We start from the raw sequence: 7,048 nt of genomic DNA on the forward strand, positions 1-7,048 counted from the left end.
AAAAAAAAAAAAAGAACAGTAGTCATTATGGAATCATTAAATGAGTAATCTTAATTTTAAAAATGCAAGCAGAGACTTTTAATATTCTTTCCAATTAAACTCTCCTCCTAACAGAGACCTAGCAGAGGCAGAAAAAATGTCTTGCAGTCTTACACTTGGAATTATAAAAATAGGTAGAGTAGTGTGATTTTGATTATATAACAAGTTATGTAATAGGTTAATGTTTTTGTTTTAAAGTCATGATATTTGCTTCTCTTTTGTATATTCTAGAGAGATACATGCAAAAACAAAGAAAAGTAAAGTAAGCAAATCTGGTGTTCATGAAAGCCATCTTCCTTGATCTCAAACTTTTTGACAGATGAAGTATACATTTTGGCCACAGGAAAAAATAATATATTTGGTAATTTGTCTAGAAGTGCCAAGAGAAGAAAAACTGCCAAAATGGAATCTATTTTTTTTTTTCTGAATGAATAGTTAATTATACAACAGGAAATACATGAAGACAGATCTTTACCACATTGAAACATTCACATACCAATGAAGATGGAAATTTTAATGATAGAGTTAGTATATGAGTTCTTCAGGTGAAAACAAATGTTAAAACATTTATAAATTGATGGTAGCCATATTTATACCTATTTTCTCAATATGTTTTTGTCAGCCCTGTGGTATTAGATTATAAATTGGTGAAACTATTTTTATTGGGTTAGGTCGACTGTTCTAATAATGTTCTTGGAAAGGCAGACTATAAAATGATGTCTGAAGATATACTTACCTGCTTGCTGCTAATTCTTTTCAATGTTTTGTGTTTTGTTTTCCCTTTATAGACTAGTGTATTAGATCCTCATGGACAGCGTTGAAAGTCCTCTATGATGTGATCCCAGCTCATTTTTACTGTTGGTCATCATACATAAGTGCTCCAGCCACGCAGAAATATTAGCAACTTACATATGTCATATTTTCACACATTATTTAGTATATGCTAAACCTACACTTGGGTCGGAATGACGTATTTCCCCATGATTTAACATTTTTAAAAGTTTGTTACTACAATTTAAGACCTCTGTCCTGGAAATTCCCAGGGCACTTTGTCTGTATGACACATAGAAGAACTTAAATAAATATTTTAGTCACCTCAGCTGTGAGCATCCCTGACAATGGCACTGAGTGCTATTCATCTTTGAACTTTTTTCATGCTATCCAGGATATAACATATACCTTAAAAATTAAATATTGTTTCTTGAAGAAAATACAGATGGCCCTCCTTTAAATAATACCATGGAGGAGAAAACATAAATATATTTTAGTAGGTGCTGTTGCAAAGTCAGTGTTGTGTTTCGCTAGAAGGTTAGAATTTTATAAAATCATTTTCAATATGCAATCATGAGACTTACTGGTTATGAGTTGTTTCTATTACTTATTAAAAAATTAATCAAGGTATTTATCTTAAGAAAATACATTTATTAGAAATGATTTATGTGACCTGATTGTCTTAGTATATGTTATGTCTAACATGTATTTTACATGTATTCATTATATTAATTAATCATACACACACACAGAGGAGAGGCAGAGAGAGAAAGAGAGAGAGAGAGAATTTCTACTGAACCCTGTTTTTTTCTAGGGAAAAGTATTATTCATTTGTGAAAACTAAAACAATTAAATACTTAAAGCTGCCACTCAATTAGAATTAAATTTTTTTTGGTTACAGAAACAAATGATAGTGTAAAAAAAGAGACTTTCATATATAAAACTTTAATAAATTGTATTTAAGTCTATTGTTGAACACATTTTCTACTTACCTTTTTGTTTTGGCTTTTAGTACTCCACACTAAACTTCAGCTCCAAATTATAACTTTTTTTAGTCTATAATTTTGTTACAATGTATTTTTTAATTTTAATTTTTATTTATAAATAAATTTTAAATATTTATTTTATTTTTATTTTTTATTAACATAACAAAAAACAACAAAATGTAAATACAAGAAGCCACATTAGAGTTTATAATAAAATCCAGCAGTCCTTTAATTAAGGTCCTAAATTAGTTAATTTTACTCGTGAGTTGAGCTGTTTGGTTTTTTTGTTGCTTTTATGTATTTATGTGTTTATTTAGTGGCAGGGTCTCACTGTGTTGCCCAGGCTGGAGTGCAGTGGCATAATCATAGGTCACTGCAGTGTCCATCTCAAGTGCTCAAGTGATCCTCCTGCCTCAGCTTCCCGAGTAACTGGGACCACCAGCACACAACACTATGCCTGGCTAATTTGTTTATTGCTTTGGTAGAGACAAGGTCTCACTATGTTGTCCAGGGTGGTCTCCAACTCCTGGACTCAAGGGATCCCCTCACCTTGCCTCCCAAAGTGCTGAGATTATAGGCTTGAACTACCTCACCTGGCCCAAAGTGAGTTCCTTATAAAGAGAGTTTGGAGGTCAGAGAGAAGCTTTTCTGTTAGCCTTGAAGACATAAGTTTCCATGCTGTGAGAGAGGCTACAAGAATGTCACATGGCAAGAAACTGCAGTCACCTCTAGAGGACAAAAGCAGGCCAGGGTTGACAACCAGCAAGGAAACGGATGTTTGCTCATACCTCAGTTAGGAAATTAATTCTGCCAACAACCTGATTAAGCGTAGAAAAGCAGACTCCCAGAGTCTCCGGATGACACACCCTAAATTTGTCCTTGTGAGATCCTGAGCAGAGGACCCCACCTGGACCTATGACCTTCAGAAACGTGAGATAATAAATGGGTGTTGTTTCCAGCTGCTCAATTTTCAGCCATTTGTTATGCAGTAAAACCAAACTAATACACGGTGAATAGGAGTAAATGTTGACACCTTGGATTAAGACATGAAAATATTTTAGTCTCACACACTTAAAATGATTAATATTCTTGTCTTCTAGTTTATGTTATTTCTGATGTGTTTCTATTGATTATTATAGGTTGAAAATAAAATCCTTCACAATTTACAAAACATTATTTGAGTATCTCCGAGATTTCAACGCTGTTCTTGAAGAGTCAATGCCATTCAGCTTCTAGTCTATATATTTGTCTTGACTCTATTGTTTTGTGGTTACTATGTGATTTAAAGTATACATCTTACTTTATCTCAATTCACAAAGATGATTATAATACACCACACATAGTCTATTTTACTTCCATATTCTTCCATTTCTCCTTTTCTACACATTGTGCTATTGGTGTCATACATTCTAGGTCTAAATATATTACAAAACCCACAATATACTATTACTGATTTTGAATTATATAATCATATTTTAAAGGGTTCAAAAATTGATTTTAAAGTCTCATACTCACTTGCTTGTTTTGCATTTCAGGATTCTTAATTCCTTTACGCAGATCCAAATTGCTATCTGGTATTATTTTCCTCTGCTTGAAATTTTTATTTAAAATTTATTGTGCTGCAGGTATGTTGGCAGTAAATTATCTTAGCTTTTGTTTGTAAGGAAAATACCCTATTTTGCTCTCCTTTCCAGAATACATTAACCTAGGTAAAAAATTTAGGGTTGAGAGTTTTTCCTTCAATATTTTAAGGATGCCATTCCATTATCTTTTAGGTTGCATTGCTTCTCGTAAGAAGCTGGCTATCATCCTTAACATTGTTTCCTTCTGCATACTGTGCTCTTTATAAATATTTTGATAATTTGTTGATTGCTTGTCTAAAAATATTGATTATGATAGGCCTTATGTTGGTTCTGCTAGGGATTTGTTGATAGTGGAACTGTGGGTTTCATGCTTTCATTCAATTAGGATAAGTTTTGGAAATCTTTCCTTCAACTATTCTTTTTCCACTTTCCATTATCTTTTGTAAGCATTCGGAACTACAATTACGCATATGACACATTACCGAATTATATCAAATAACGCCTTGATACTATAATTTCTTTCAATCTTTTCTTCTCTGTGTATATTTTTAGTTAGGGTTTTTGTTCTGTCTTTAACTTCACTTCTATTTTGTTATGCAGTGTCTAATCGGTGGTTAATTCCAATCAATGTACTTTATTTCAAAGACTGAATTTTTCTAGAAGTTTATATAAGAATTCTTTTCTCTCTTCCAGTACTTTTCTTATTATTTCCTCTACCTTCATTAGCACGTGAAACATATTTTTGATACCTATTTTAATATTCTTGTCATCTAGTTTCTTTACATTATTTCTTATCTGTTTTCTCCTGGTTATGAGTTATACTTTGGCTACTTGGGTCGTATTTAACTGTGTGATATATTTAATTAAATATTGCTTGCTGGATGTAGTTTTATTTTTAATGTACTAATGAATTTTACTCTACTATAAGTTTAAGAGAGTAGAATCAGTTGCATTCCTTCAAGTTATAATTTTAGGTTTGATGTAGAGTACTGATCAGTGATCAGAAGAATTTTTGGCAGCCTTTAGTCACGAGGTTATTTATTGACATTAGTAAGGCAGTACATTTTCTACCCAATAGTCTACCTGATAAAAATAAATTATTTCAACCTTTGTGAACTTTGTGAATTGTGCAGAATACTGGTTACAGATTATATTTTTCTCGTCATTAGATAGTTGCTATTTTCACGTGGACAACTCAGTACTCAACTAATGACTTACAATGACTATTCTTCTAATCATTAGAGCTCCCGTCCAGTGCATCTCCACCTCCCTTCACAAATTCTGGCCATGTTGGCCTCCTCAAACTACAGCTCAATCTCTTTAACTTAGGAAGCCTGTTAGACTTTCTATTGGTTCTTACACTTGTGTTGTGAAAGTGCCTCCAGGCAATATATTGATGCAATCCTAGTTCACCTTGTTTATCATTCTTCTTTCAGGGATGACAATTATTCACTTCCTGTTGTCCAGTGAATGTAAATCATTACTGTTTTCTAAATTATTTAAGAAAGAAGGTTTAATCCTACCCATTATTCCATCTTTGTAAGTATTAAGATTCCCTTAAATTAAAAGTAAAACAGTGTAGTAGAAAAAATAAGTTCCACTATTACGAAAAATGCATTTTAAAGGGGTAATGACATCTCATGTCAGCAATAAATCTATTTTACAAGTTTTAGATAAAAATGAATTTTAATCTTCAATATATGCCCACTAATTAATTAATTACATTTTAAAACATTTATAAGAGTATCAATAGAAAAGACTTCTAAATAATTGTAATAGGCCACTTCACACCATATTAATTTTTTCTCTCTGTGTACATACTAAAAGTTAATCATGTATATGTTGTATTAAATAATATTTTTATTTCTAGATATTTGGGAAAATAGTTAAATGACATTTTTTCTTGGAACATTTTAATACTGAATAATGTTCACTTCAATTCTTTCAGATATGATTCCAAATTTTCAGTCACTTTTCCTTAATTGCTAGTTATTCCATCATTCCTTTAGAGACTTTTTTTTCACATGTTATATTTCAGTCATATTTCATTAAGGCTGCTTGGGCTTGATTTAAAATAAACTCGTTCTGCAAAGTGACAGTAAAAATCAGCAAAATAAAATGTCATTGCAAACTGCCAAACTGCCTTATGTTTTGTGGCCAAAGATGATAAAAATTGACTATATGATCTTTAACGATCAGGTTGACAGATCATTGGCCAAATTTCTGTCAATTCCTAGCTTCAAATTACTGGAGCAATAAATATAAGACAATAAGAAACAGATAAAATGAATCAAAAATTCTGTTAGACATTTTGAAGTGGAAAAATATATAATAAAAACAGAAAATGTATAACAGCTATTAAATAAATGAATATACTATGTCTTGTATTATTTTTGAAAGACAACTATATAAACATTTGTACTTCTCTTTATACCAAAAGTAAGTGGGTAAGCAAAGACAGGAACTCTTATCTAACTCAAAATTAATCTATGTGAGGCTTGAACTTTATTGCACTTCAGTCTAGTATCCATTTTCATGTGTTGCACTTATGTGAGGAGAGTTAATAGAATAAATATAGTGTTAGATACAAAAAAGATGCTTAATAAACACATGTTAACTTGAATTTAGAACCTTTATTCCAAAATCTCTTACCTGGAGTCAGAGATTTATCAACAATAGATTGAGTAAGCAGCATCCACCAAGCTAAAAGACTTGTATTCACATAACAACACCTTAATAAAGATTGCTATGGTGGTATAGATGTATAGATATTTTGGGAAAGAACATAGACACAGTTAAATGCTGAAGTAACATAATATGCAAACAGAGTAGTGTACTCTTTGACTCTTCTAGTGTGAAGTTTGCTTCTGTGGAAAATTAGACCCAGTGGGCTCTGTTTATAAATGCAGAGAGGTTTATAGGGTCTGGGTTAAGGAGTAACCAGTGCAGTTTTAAAATGACTTTCCCAAAATAACATACAGAAAGCCCTTAATTAGTGATTGCCATTCCATTTGAAAGATGAGCTGGTTAATGATGCAAATAGCTTCATTTTCTATTTTGAAAATTTAGGCTCTGTCTCAGTCAAATAAACTAGTGCCCCTCAAGGTTAGTGCTATCAAGTTAACATAAATTTGGTTTTTCTGTTGATCCTAAATTTCACACATTTTGCACCCCAAGCAAATACTATGTTGATATTAGATTAACATGTTCCAGATAGCTACATGTGATGCTGAAAGCCTTAACTAGCTTGGCTTTGGAATTTGTGACAGATTGAAATCCTTATCCTTCCTCTACCTCAAAGATGTTCATTGAAATGAGGAGATAATTCCAGGTTATCCAGAGAGGCTTGATGTAATTACAAGGGTCCTTGTGTCGGGGAAGCAGGAGGTTCAGAATAAAGAGAATGCAATGTGACAATGGAAGGTGATTGGAAGGATTCAGCAAGGAACTAAGGAATGCCTGTAACCTTCTTGAAGTTGGAAGAAACAAGAAATGGAGGCTCTCCTGAATCTTCTAGAAGAAACCAGCCTTGTGAACATCCTAATTTTAGCATAAGAATCATGTCACTCTTCTGAGCTCCTGACTTGAAAGAGAAATTTATGTTTCTTACAACACTTAGTTTGAAGTAATCTGTACAGTAATGATAGGAATCTAATAAAGAGAAGGAGA

The sequence above is a fragment of the Colobus angolensis genome, unplaced genomic scaffold (assembly GCF_000951035.1).
Source record: "Colobus angolensis palliatus isolate OR3802 unplaced genomic scaffold, Cang.pa_1.0 Scaffold29, whole genome shotgun sequence".
In the NCBI taxonomy this organism is placed as follows: domain Eukaryota; kingdom Metazoa; phylum Chordata; class Mammalia; order Primates; family Cercopithecidae; genus Colobus; species Colobus angolensis.